General features: G+C 26.2%; 1 long non-coding RNA gene across 1 annotated transcript in view; it reads right to left on the reverse strand.

Moving 5' to 3' along the window:
* Positions 1 to 729: 729 nt before the first annotated feature.
* Positions 730 to 15,201, reverse strand: part of LOC126551345 (uncharacterized) — a 36,811-nt gene continuing 22,339 nt past the window's right edge. The window contains exons 4-6 of the long non-coding RNA XR_007605235.1: positions 1,521 to 1,662; positions 1,178 to 1,412; positions 730 to 807 (exon numbers count right to left, since the gene is read on the reverse strand). This is a non-coding gene — a long non-coding RNA (uncharacterized LOC126551345). The remainder of the gene's footprint in view (positions 808 to 1,177; positions 1,413 to 1,520; positions 1,663 to 15,201) is intronic.

Consider the following 15,201-nt stretch of genomic DNA (forward strand, 5'->3'; position numbering starts at 1 on the left):
TCATTTTTTAGTTACATTATGGCTACAGTAATATAGTCAGATGTGTTTTAATAATAATGATTTTTATTTAATAATACTAAAAATCAAACTATTGTGTGCATCTTTTTACATTTTCTACTAATTACTAGACATACTGAAAAATTAAAATTACTCTATTAGGTATACTTGTATTATTTTTATTTTAAATAAGAAAATAGCATTTATAATTTTTATAACTTTAACTAATACTAAACATTTTTAGTTATTTTGAGTATTTATTTAAGTATAATAAATTACCCATTTTTTTTATTGAAAACTTTTTTTTATTTGTATAATGTATTTTAACTCACGACTATTTTATTGAATTGAATGTTATACTTAAAGAGAACAATTTATCATTATTCTACATACCTCTACTTTCATACAAATAATAATAATAGTCGACAGATCTTCTATATTTTTTTTTAAACATTATTTTTAAATGTAAATTTTTATACCTAACTACGTATATTGTTTGAATAGTAGATACTTTTTTGATCGTATTATTCTTTTCCTTAGAAATTATTCCAGTAACGTTGCAGCTTTAATTACAACAGCTAATTCGTATTGCACAAACCCAACGAGAGGGTGAACTTGAGAAATTAAAAACCGTGATCGGACTACTCGAAAGGTATCTCGGAAGTAAAGGAAAAACCGCTGTTTCTGTACACTGAGCACATTTCCGGCAAACAGGATCCAGAATACAAATGTACAGATCGGAAGTACCGCATATTTTATCACTGAAATTCGTCTAATTTGATTATTGGAGCTATGAATTCATTTCCATACCTATAACATAATTATCCATACTATTTTTTATAGCACGTATAGAGTTATTTTATAGTGCTACATTTTATTTTATTTTTTTAAATACATTATCAGTAGGCTTTCAATAATATTTGTGCTAGAAAATTAATATGATAATGAAATACGTTACAGATAAGAAATTCGTTGACTACCTATAAAAATTAAAATTAAATATACAAAAAACAAAATCTAAAGATATAACTTTAAAAATGACTAAGTAAATACCAAATTCGTATGCGTATGCCTCTATTTTTAAAGTTATTTTATAATATTGTATATAATTATAATTTTTTTAACAATAGTCATCTTTTTTTTCTGAAAAAAATGAGACATTTATAAATGTAAATCATACCTGACATTATGAAGAAATCTCGTCAAATACAATATGTATGCTAATTACTAATTTGTTTGCTTATATATTATATTTTGATTTTCTCTTGTCTAACCACCGCCAACTGACGAGTATTGGAAGTTCGAGGTGTGGTATATTTGTAAATCAAATTCTGACAGTTTTAGTTGTCATGAAGATATAGTTTGAATGATTTTCAATAATTATTAATAATAATATGTCATTCGCAGTCCCTATACTATAAAACATCCCTATGTAACGATTATACATGGTATATTATTTGGAAATTATATCGTATTATTGAACATTTATGGTGAGTATACAAAGGTAGGTATACTATACTTACAATAAAAATAAAAAATGTATGCGTTATACTTGTCATCTACTTGATACGTCTCCACTACAAATGAAAACTATTAACACTGCAAAGAACTAATATTTACACATGGTTTGGCGTTAGATTACAACAGTCATATTTGTTCAAAACCCTAAAAATAAAATAATTATAAATTAGACTCAATTTATATAGGTAGTATTGAAATATAAAATAACTGTAAAATTGTATGTAATTCAAATACTCATAAATGTTAGTATGATAATATTATCAGGATAAAATTATTATTAAATACGCGTATTTCAATCAACTAGATTTCAATGTATTTTTATATTTAAATAAATAAATTATTAAATATTTCAAATGTATAGATATATTTTTAGCTGAATGTAGGAGAGTATAAAATTGAATACAAAATATCTTAAACAAGATTATTTTATTCAACTTTCTCAGACATTTCTATCCACTAAACTTGGGAGAGAATTGAAACGAAAATTCGTGTCTCGAGAGGAAATTGCTTGGAATAAAGGCTTTATGTGCATTAATAATATACACATATTAGGGAGAAAACTTTTAGCTTAAAATATTTTGGTTTTGTGAAATACGGTATTTTTTTCTTTTGAAATTATTAACACAGTGGTACTTATTATAGTGAAAATACTCAGAAGTTATTAGTTTATATTATATTAATGTAATATTTATCATAATACGATATATTATTATTATTTATTGCATTATTTATGCACACTATATAATATATATATATATATATAATAAAATCACAACATATGATGTATTTTTAGTTTAAAAATAATATTAATTTAAATTATATTTCATGATTACAACTTCTCTTAGAACAATATATAACCAATTCTTTGTAATATGTTAGTAATCGAACCCTTCATAATGGTCATTACTTGATTAATCATCTATTTTTTACAAACGATTCCATAATAAACTACATATTCATTCAAATCTAAAATCTTATCATACCAAATGTATCCTCTACAAACTTATCAATACAACTCATCAATTAAAAAGAAAACAGTACAAGAACCTTTCAACTTAAATAAAATTAAAATTTACAACATTTTTCATTCTCAAATTTATAAAAAAATAATTCTCAAATTCAAATTTTAGATAATTTACTATGATGTTGTTATTATTTATGTATATTTTTCACGTGTCATTTTTTCTCATTTGATAAATTAATTTACTTACAATATTATTTGATATAAATTTTAAATTAAAAAAAAAACTATTTTAATGGTAAAAAAATAGATATAGATTATATAGGTTATTAGATATTTATATAAATATAAGTATAAAATATTACTAAACATACTTAAAAAAAAGTATATAATTAAGTTTTTCAAAAGAATTTGTCTAAACAAATCACCAAAATATTAGATTAAAATATCCATATAATCTATAGTGTATTTTAAAGTATATGAGCTAATTGGTTGAGGTGCAACCGTCATATTATATACAACAATTAACAAATTCAAATTCAAATTTCCCATTGTATACAATTATTATTATTATTTTTTATAAACATTTCAGTGTTATTAAAATAAAGTGATTAATTGTCTGAATACAACATATTATTGTCTTAAATGAATTTTCTTTCAAAGAATTTTTTATATGTTGAAGTATACCTATACTTTTAAAGTGTACCTTAGAAAATCTATAAAATGTAAATTCAGTTGATTTCTTTAATTTTTTATATAAAAAAAAAGTAATTTAATTCACATATTGGTGTGAAATTTCTCTAAATATAAGGTTAATTCGGTTTCTATAGCCTTGCCAATTATTGTCATATATCACTTTATTCAAAATTGTACATATGATTGACATTCAAAACTTAAATGTAACAAATATTATTCATTTCGAACTTTATTTTAAATATTAACCTTTTTCATAAGTACGATATCATCAGGATTTCCAAAGTTTATTTTAAATATTTAGTTGCAAAGTTACCAATTTATAATTAATGGAGACCTGCACAATAGCGACACGTCAAATATGAGTAACCGTATTTTGTTCGCATATTATACGCAATGTGTTCACCAAAAGATACTCAATATCATAAATATTGACATTGTGTTAGCCAGCTTTGTTAAATATCGCCTTTATATTGTGTTATATCGCTGAACACCGTATTTATTTTTTACTAGGCTTAAAAAATAGGTGACAAGTTACTTGTGTTGTTTTAGTGTCACAATCGCCAAAGAAATATTTATTTTTCAAGTAGAGTAAACAACTACGCGTGTTCTTATAACAAGTTCACGGCAAACAGTCTGTTATTTTTGTTTATTTATTTTATGAGAGGGGAAATAAAAATACGTATTGTTAACGTAGGTGCGAACAATTGAAAATATAATGCAGAAGACCGTTGAGCTTGTCTGACATTTAAATGACATATTATCAGTCTTTACTAATAAAAAAATTAATTTATTTGAAATGTTATAATATTATTTGCACGTAATATTCGATTTTATTCAATTGAAATTAATGTAAGTATACCATATTAAACATTTAGGTACCTATGTATCAATATTTGTAAAAATAGTTTAAGTTGGGAAAAAATGAATTTTTAGTGAAATAATAATTGATAAAATATAATAATATAATATCTATTTTTTTACGATTCGCTTTTTTGGTTATTGTGATGAAGATAAATTGTATAACATTTTAAAATTGATTAGTTTACGAGATATAGGGAATATCTATTTTACAAGGAATGATAAAGTAACGCATTGGTTTCATTGCTAATAAAATATTGGTCAAAATAGATTGGATTATTAGTTGTAAATTTCATAAATGTAATTAATAATAATTGTATTATATTTATGCATATATAACCCTACGTATACAATAAACTCATATCAAATTACTATTTTACAATGCCACCGCGGTGTTATGACAGTTTTCACATTAACAAATGGTTTTATGACATGAGGGTTGGACATTGATATACAAATGTATAATAATAAATTATTATTATTATTATTAATATAATATTATTGAAAGCATTTTATTAAAATAAATATAGATTTGTTTTACTAAATTATAATTTATATTAATCATTAAACACAATTCAATAAACATTGAAATCAATGTAAAATTCGAGTGTAAAGTGTATTTATTGAAAAAAATTTACAATTTAATTAATTTTTATTTAGAACAATAGAGAGAAACCATTATTAGAGAAACATTGTACCGATAATCTTAAAGATTACACGAATAAGGTTTCAATATATTTTACGCATACGTCCAAAATGCTGTTACTATAATATCTAAAGGTTTCTTGAAACCAAAATAAATTATCACGACAATCATAATTTATATAAATCGAATAATTTATTTTGAAAAAGTCAACTTAAAATAATTAATTTGTATGTAAATCTACTTATCATTTTATCATATATTTGAATCAATTTCCATATAAATCGCATATCGATATGTTATTTATCATTCATATAAATCTTATTAAATGGTTTACTAAATCGTTTGGATAAACGATAATCGGTATTATTTTTTATCTTGTGTAATTAAAATAAAATTTTTCATTTTTAGTTTGATGTTCAACAATTATATTGATTTTTACAAAAAAATAACTCGATATTTAAAAATAAAAATTCGAATAACTTGTGTGAGTTTATTAAATAAAATATCACTGTATTACTAAACATATTTTATTGAAATATGTCTTCTTTACTAAAATTCATATAATATAATGATACATCACTTCCTACATAAAAAATTATCATGAGACCAATATTATTGGAGTATCTGGTGTCTGGTAACACTTAGCAAGACGCTAGTACTCAAAATATAAGTATGCTATTATAACGATACAATAGAAAAACTATATGAGTACAGTTTATTGTTTAATATGAATTAAAAAAACATTATAATATACACAATATATTTTATATAAAGCTACAATGTTTGTATATTGTATTAAAATAAAATTAATGTTGTACCTATGTAATCATTATAAAAGAATTTTAATGATTTTTATTCAATTTAAAAGTAAAGATATATTTTATTAATAATAAATAATAATTTTTTTTAAGGTCAGTAGTATTATATAATTCACAAACTACTATTTCCATAGTCAGAGTAATAATATACAGCTATAAAATAAATACATAATATTATTAGTATATAAAATACAAAATAGTTGGTATATGCAACGCATATTAATAAATAAGGCTCGGACTTAAAAACATAATATGTAACTAAAACACATAAGATTGTTTTAAAAAAGCAAAAATGAAGCATATTTTTTTTTAAAAAAGCATGACCAAAAATAACATGAACTAGTTATAAAAATGAATAAAATAATTTGAAATATTAATTTAAATTAAAAAAAGAATTTACTACCAGGTATTTCCCTAGATTTTCAGTAGTGAAACTGACTCTATTGTCTGACAGAATATTTTTATATGTAGAAAATGAACTCTCTATATCAACTGAAGTCATCGATGCATACTTCACACAAAATGTTTCATATTACAACACTAAAACTTAAATTCTGAAATGGTCGATATTATTCCCGATGTTATCAGAATACTGGCCGTATAGGTACTGCAAGCTATACGTCGATGGATAATTTATACGTTTAATACATTTAATAAACAATCCGATAACGAAAACAATAATAATCCAATATCGGCATTTTGGGTTTTTACATTTCTTATGATTTTTTTTTTTATTATTATTATTATTATTCCAATAGCATTATAAACAAATAAAAAATTCACAGTTGGAATAATTGAAAAAGCAATAAAAAACCTAAAAAAGCATTTACATAAAAAAATTCCAAAATAAATTGTTTTATTTGAAATTAGAATGACGTGTAACAAATTTATGTATACAAATTTGATTTCTATCTCATATATAAAAATAGAAGCATATGCTTTAAAATCCGAGCCCTATTAATAAATATCTACCTAACAAATAATTAAAAACAACTACCTAAGTTTCGAATGAAGATACAATTTAGATAATTATTTTACAGTAGCATTTTTATATTTAGGTTTTAATTAAATTTGTTACACCTTAATTAATAATACTCGAAATCGTAATTCTATGTGTCACAATAATAAGTGCATATTCAACAATAATATTTAATAAATATTAAATTACTTTTATCTGCAGAATTAATGCTTTATGGACATTTGAAGTAATTAAGTATCATTTTTAGAGAAATGTATCCAATGTCATTTTAATTGCCAAGATTTCATGCGTTTAGTAATTAGGTACCAACTAATTATACTCATAAAGTCATAAGTTATTATACTTGTTACAAAATCATATAATATTACATCTTACAAATTGACATGGATATGTCTTATAATTGGGGGTCATTCCAAAAATGTGTGCGCGACATTGACACTGTTACCATGATGTCACGAACGAAATCGTTGCTTAATGCTTATGCGATTAGATACCTAAGATAAGATAATTACACGTCTCCCGATCCTCACACAGCGTAATTTAGACTGAATTCAAGGGGAATCGTAAGTTCCTACACGAGAGTAACAGATAGACAATTACATACGTTAATTCCTACATATGTGATGTGTAAGTTCTACACTGTAAAAAAAGGTACACGTTCCTATACTACGTATATTATAAATTATCCATCTAATATCAGTTATACCATATTATAATACTGTCATAAATTTTAACCCTTTATTAATTTAATTATTTTAAAAATAATAATTGCAATATAATAATAATTCATAATTATTAAATTTATAATATTTATTAGGTAAATTACAATTTAAAATATTACAATTATTATTTTTAAAATTTTAAAATTAAATTAGATAGATAGCTTAGAAATGATATATTATATAGAATAAAGGGTTAAAATGTATGACAATATTATTATAATATGATATAACTAATATTAGATAGATAATTTTTAATATACGTAGCGTAGGAATTAAGAACTTACTTGCGTACCTTATTCTATTGTGTAGAAACTAACATATTATGTATTTTGTTTACCTGCTAAGTCTCGTGTAGGAACTTATATTCGCTCGAATTCAATACCTAGGCAACTAACATATCTAATGTACCGATGTATTTGTATACGCAGTGTAAATACTCTTCATTTTTATACGTTCAAAAATGTCAATACAAATCATAGAAGAGATACGCAATTTTTATAATTACTTAAAAAATTCAATTTTGTTTTTATAAGGAACAATATATTATAAATAATAATACATACATTATTTAAACTATAACAATTACAATATTTAATAATGATGATTCTCTAAATTCTAATATTTTATTTTATTTTCTTCTATGCTAAAATTCTCTAAAAGTTGACTGAAGGCAACAATATATTATGTTAAACGATGAAAATGTGTTAAATACAACAATTGAAAGACGGAAAGAATAAGGACGTCGATTGTGGGGGACGACGACTTATGTGTATATATATATATATACATAGTGTTTTTCGGGCGTGGAGTCAAACTTTGTGGAAGAAATGGCAAGGGCTTTTCACCCGACGGCAAATATTGTTATGACATTATAATCTTTAGCCGTTCTCCTTATTCACGTATATATAATAATACATTTATTTCACGTTCGCTAAAAGTTCGAAGTTTATAATTGTTCCGACTCTCCGGGTGAAAGTGGAAAATTCGAATTTGCCAAGATTCGACGATTGCGCGCGTGTACCTATTCACCCCTCCCCCCGACTTACCCCATAACCAACAACTTACCCCTCCCCCATCTTGGAAAATCGTTTTATTACAATGGCGCATTGTTTGTAAGTGATTTCGTGGAGTACTACAACTTCACTAGGTACTGGAACGAGCAATAGTAAGGACTAAGGGTGAAAAAAAGGTAAATGCTTAAAACAATCGGAATAGTATGTTTTCTGATGTAAAAAAAAACTTAAATTTAATGTTCCGTATCGACGGACTATAATATATATAATGTTTTAAAGCCTTAAACATCTGGTATAAAGGATTACGGAATTTATTATCTCGCACCGGCAGAAGACGTCGTAAAACAACTACTATATATAACACAATGTTATACGTAATAATATGCAAAACAGTCACTATTATTCAGACACTATGTCTCGAACGGGAGTCGTTCGCCCCTTTTGTCGAACGGGTTTTTGGCAAAGTTGGTCGGACCCTTTTTGTTCTTTACACGACATAGTACTTATGAGTCCTCCGCGCGCGACCGTCGTTTTGTTTTTTTTTTTATTCGCCCACTAACAGATTCTCCGCGTAATTTTACCCTTGTCACGGACGGGCGCGAGGCTGTTTTTTCCGACTTTCCTAACAAGTGTATTTTATTAATGAAAATAGTTCGGCCCCACTAAAGCATCACCTTTACTGTACCGCCGCCGCCGCTACCGCCGTCCACTCGCACCGGTGTCTACTCTCGATTTGTCTGCGACGTACTTATGTATTCGTACAACGAAAACACAACCTGTCAGCAGATGTACGATGAAATGTTATTAGGAACTAACTTTCAAGAAACTACGAACGCCAGTAGACATTTTGTTTACGAGAAGATAATACCCGCGCGTTTGAATTCTATTGAAGTCGCATTAGATACCTAGTCGTTTGCCCGCGTACACTCAGTGCGATTTACGATTATGTATGTATTAATTGTAAGACATGATTTAAATTAAAGCGCTCACTTAATAACAATATATGCATATACCTATAACCTATGTCTAGGTAGGTTTCAGAAATAGGACTTGGTCTCAAATCACACGTATTCTACATAAGTATGATACGGGACAGGTGGAAGACATTTGTAAAAATTTACTTTACACATATTAGACTTAAAATAAATAATTATATAAACTTTAAAAATTTTTCGTTATTTTATCCGTGCGAATTAATCATTGTCGATCGTTAAATAAATATTCACGCATCTATAACTGATAACAATTCGTGGCAAAAAATTTATAATAACATTTTTGAGAAGTATAATGAGTAATGACTAACTATATTATTTTTGCACATATTTTTATCATGATACAAAAGTAATATAATTTAAATATAATAATAAACAATTTTCTTCATAAATAAATTATTTTACAATGTACCTATATTGTTATATTATAACTATTTTAGTCAAATTCCTTGTTACTTTATAACTATAACTATCTAAAATTCGTTGATGGTTATACAACCGCGTGTATAATAATTTTCGAATATTAGTTCGCAGTTTCGTTCGTCCATCATGTTAATGCCATATCAATAAAGAGAATAATTAATACTATAATTCCACCTAACCACTATTTTCCATTAAAGTTTAATTAATGTGGCGTATTTTTAATCGTCCGCAACCGATTAACAAGGGATTAATAGCTACGAAATTGTGTACCGATACATACCACTCACGTTTTACACAAATACACCATTACGTTTTACAAATATACATATATATTATACACGTATCGGTGCGATTTTCAAAATCAATATCACAATAATCGCAGCTTGGCGACGATGCCACGCTATTTAAATGACAAAAAGCACACCACTATCAACAGACTATCGCAGTATATTTTACGATATTTTATACCAAATTTGCGCGGAAACGTTGAGTTTTGCGTCTAAAACGACATATTATGCGACTATATAATATATAATATAATACCTATTATTAGTTCTATAGGGTTATTTTTTATTTTTATTATTATATTATTACTCATAAAGTCATAACGTATTACGGGCTTATACTTTTTTTTCACGTCGGAGATGCTTTTTTACCATTTTCTACCACGTAAACGACGAATTGGGAATCGAATATAGTTTAATACTATTTACAATATTAGGTACTGTAAACCGTACATAAATGTTTATGGGTGGAAAAATTGAACGACAAAATTGGGGACGATAATACGCGTGCCACGTATTAGACCGTAACTTAACAGTCACCTTGAAAGAGTGGTGTGAAAGGATGTTAATATTATTTTCGGCAACTGGCTGACGACGGAGATCAAAAATAACAGCACTACACCGTCGCGTAATGGTGTATAATTTATTGTTTATATTATTTTATAGTAAGTCGTATGTTGCAAGGACTCTGATTAGCATGCAGCAACTATTCTCTTTTACGCCACATTGAAAACTTTCGGTCACCCTTATAATACGCGCATCCGTGCATGTGTGTATGTGCGTGTGTGTGTGTGTGTGTGTGTGTGTGTGTGTGTGTGTGTGTGTGTGTGTGTGTGTGTGTGTGTGTGTGTGTGTGTGTGTGCGTGTGTACAGCTTTTGCAAACCTCCACGACATGCAGCCAGCAGTTAACTTTTATTAGATGCGTATTGTTCCAGCTGTCGCTTTTCCCGCGGGCCGGGCGGGCAGATGTTTACACTGGCAAAAAACACAACACGACTTAAATCCCGACAACCCCTTCTACCCGTACTCCGTGTATTATAAACATATATATCCTGGTCGTTACCGTCACACGAGAAATTGCACACCCATACACATACACTAACACCCCCATAAGTGTTTGCCTCGCGCCGTCCTCTGGGGACCACGCGTAGCTAGTCTCCAGTTCTGGTTGGGAATGACAGGACCCGAAACGAACTCGCAGAGACTTTAAACGACTTATTCCGCCATGAATTTCAGCTGTTTAATTGCTACTGGTGTCTGATTAAATTCTGCAACGTGGAGACGAAACGTGACAGGCGATGCGAAACGATGCCATTTCTCATGGAGAAGTTATAATCTTTGAAGGTCGCGAAAAATTATAAAACCCTAATCGAATAGACTATACATATAATATATCCGTTTATACATGTAGGTAATAAATAAATAATATATGTATTTACGTAGGTATCTATTAGCAAACAAGAAATCGACAAACAATATGAATCCTATTAGAATATACGAGTATATAGGTACGCGTGCGTTGTTGAAATATATTACACACACACCACACTCAATACGTCTCTGTAGAATAAATCATAAAGCTTAGTCGACTTTTTAATGGCTTTATAATTTGTTTTAAATCATTTATTGTGACAATAGAGCAATGATTTTGTTCACGTCACGTACAATAAACGAACATAGTCTAACTTAATTTAACAAAGGTTTTATTATATTATTATGTCACCGTTAATTTAACAGAATTTAAGCAATCCTTAGAATAATCGACTTAATATAATATATTTTTTCACGTCGCTAAAATCGTATTAATTTAATTATACATTTAAAATATGTCTACACACTTTTCGCTTTTATTTACTATTAGTGACATGCATGGAATATAGTTTTATTTTTATTATTTTTTTTAATTTACTGATAAACGTATAAAAACGTATTATTTATACGTATAAATATATAATGATAAAAAATTCAAAAACCGTTATTTAATCAATAAAGTAAATACGACGCGAATAATTGTATTATATAGCAAATAAAGTTTAGGTTACAAATTTTACTCGACACGTGCTTATTTTATATTTAAATCTCTCTTTCTGTATATATATATATATATATATATATATGGTGTGTGTGTGTGTGTGTGTGTGTGTGTGTGTGAGAGAGTAAATATATATATATATACTTCTGGCTATATAAGCAGAGCGTTGATATGAACACAAAGTAGTTATACTACAATTAATACAGATACTTATACCTACATATTTTTCTTTAATAATAAATATTTATTTAAATCTGATTTTTTTTTAAATTTCAAAACTAAAAAGTGCCATGTGGTGATACCAACTTCTTTTATTCAAATTAGAAACACCCTTTTTTCGTATAAATTATGGGGGCGATAAATGTATAGATTTTATAATAGTGTGTGAGAGAGTGTGCATGAGTACACAATAAGTATTTGATAAAATTCTTCAATTCTCAACTTTGAGGGTAGTTTTGGATAGCAAATTGGATATAGTTTGTATTTTAAAGAGGTCAAAATGTTCAGTATATTTTTTTATGATCGGGAAAAACAAAAAACATAGTAAGAAACGAGAATTCTTAAGCTAACCTGGATATAAGAATTGATCTCTTTATTTTGTTGTACAATTGAGTCTCAATAACTAGAATTTTTTTCCCCTAAGCATAGCTGAAGCCATAGGGGGTTTTAGAGTTCAGACCTCCCCACGAAATTATAATATTTTAGGTACTATTATATTATTATAATATTTTTATAATTTCATATTTTATTACACAATATAACATATTTATTCTCAACCCCCTTCCCCTCACAAAATATTTTGCTGGCTCAAGCCTTGACCATAGGGACACTCAATACAATATTTGTAACTCAAAAAATATATAACTCGAATTAATTTTTAGTTCAATTGAAATTCGAGTTATTGAGATTCAATTGTAATTCAAAAACAAATAAGCACAGAAACTAAAAATTTTTACAAAGTAAATACTTAAAATACTTAATTTATATTATCATCGTTTACACATAGTAAAATTTTCAAAATATTTGATTTTTTTTGAGTTACCTATTAAAGATAATTGAAATTTTCGATATTTTCAGTTTTTTTGTTTGTAAGCTATAACTGCATAATTTTTTATACGTGAATTATAAGTTCAAATTATAACAAAATTCGTCAAAATGTCAAACTCTTTTCTAGTTAGAAATGCATAAAAACTTTTATTTTTATATCTAAGTTTTAAAAATAACTAACTGCTGATTCTCATTTAAAAAAAAAATGTATACTTGCATAAGAGTATAAGACATGCATTCAATGGTAATTCATTTCATTATTTACTACCTAATTACTTAAAGATTAACAAAAAATGTTTTTATGTACTTCTTATTTCATAATATTTTAATTGTTATAAAATTATGGGATATGAAGTTAAATATATTATAGTATATCACATGCATAAAAATAATAATGAAGCATCATAACATAATCGTTTCGAAAATTTACATTTAAGATTCAACACACGAAACGTCCTTAATTGCCTACACAAGGCATTGTTCAAAATTGTATATTATTTTTTTAAAGTACGTATTGCGAATTATGTTGTTATTAATGACTAATCATACTAATACATCCATTTCAAAATATTAATTTAATATTATTCTATAATATAATATAGAATGATTATTTAAATATATTTTATATATTAGTATTTCATATGAAACTTGATAATAAAAATAGTATTATTAACGACAAAGTGAAATAGTATAATAAAAGTATAATCAAACATAGCACATAATTTTACAAACGCTTTAAATAGAATAAAGGCGTTTTTTATTATTATTCTGGTATATATATACTTTCATATTATTATATTTCTTAATGTACGCAGCTAACATAATATATTATGATACATCACTTGATATGACTTGCAAATCCATCAGAGGAATTTCGAATATTACTTTAAAATATTAAATTTTCTACTTTCGTAAAGGGAATGAAATTATTTCATTTCACGTCAAACTAATTCAAATCGCAGGAGAATATCTCATGCAACAAAAAAGAAAAAGAAAGAATAAGATTATGTAGGAAGAGATGTAAAATTATTTTCCGGTGTTGGAATAAAGTGATATAAATAAATGATTGACGTATATTTGGAGAAATACGTATAACTCGAGGCGTGCATCACGGCTTAGTAAATACATGATATGTGCTTAATTAATTCTCATTAAGGTAATATATAAAATAATTCCCCAGAGTTTACATCGTATATAGGTATTCGTATTTTAAGGCAAAGTAAATTTCGTATAATATTGAAAAGTATTAATGTATTACACAATAATAGTATATAATATATGCCTTATATACAGGTACAATATACATTTATAATAAGTAGATTCGAAAAGTTAATTTTAATTATTCATGAATCATTTATACTGCTTGCTATTTGCTGGTAACCAAAAATAAACTTAAAAGTGTATATTATACTTAAAAATCGAACTCAAATGCTCGAAATTGACCCGTGATTAATAATATTCTTATAAATCCGCTTATTGTGGGTAAGTCATTTTTTAACTGTTAAGTTTCGTATGCCTTAATATTTTATTGGTTGTTTTATAGTTAAATACCTACAATATTTATACAATAGAATAACATTTTAATTAAATATCACTATAACTAGTATAACTATCAGTTACTACAGATGGGGAAATTATATTATGTATGAATTATTATTATTTTTATTTTTATTTCATAATACAGATTAAACATCTAGAATCTAGAAAAATGTACCTATAGTTTATTGAAGTTCGTCACATTTAATAACTTTAATTATTATTTTTACTATTGTATTTTTAAAGTGTTTTTAAACAATATTTTAATTATTATATATACCGGATTTTTTGCACAGTATGATACTCAATATTTATATAATTTAAAATTTGTAGAATAATCCGAATAGTTATTTGTTGTAATAATTTTTTGTGAATGGCAGTTATCAAAATTTACAAAACTGTTTTATTTTAAATTTGATCGAGAGTGTCAGTAGAAATAAAAATTATATAATTCTATCAATTTAAAATATACGAAATAGTGCGTGTGACTTGTTGTAATATAATATTATTATATATTAACAGTATTGAGTATACTATAATGATCGATCGTGTCAATTTTCATTTTACAATTATAACCCTCATCGTTATTGATGTATAAATTATTTATTATGAAAATGTACGTATGTAACAATACTGTAACAAACGATCATACCAATTAGCTTACGTAAACTATAA

This window comes from Aphis gossypii, chromosome 3, assembly GCF_020184175.1.
Source record: "Aphis gossypii isolate Hap1 chromosome 3, ASM2018417v2, whole genome shotgun sequence".
NCBI lineage: Eukaryota > Metazoa > Arthropoda > Insecta > Hemiptera > Aphididae > Aphis > Aphis gossypii.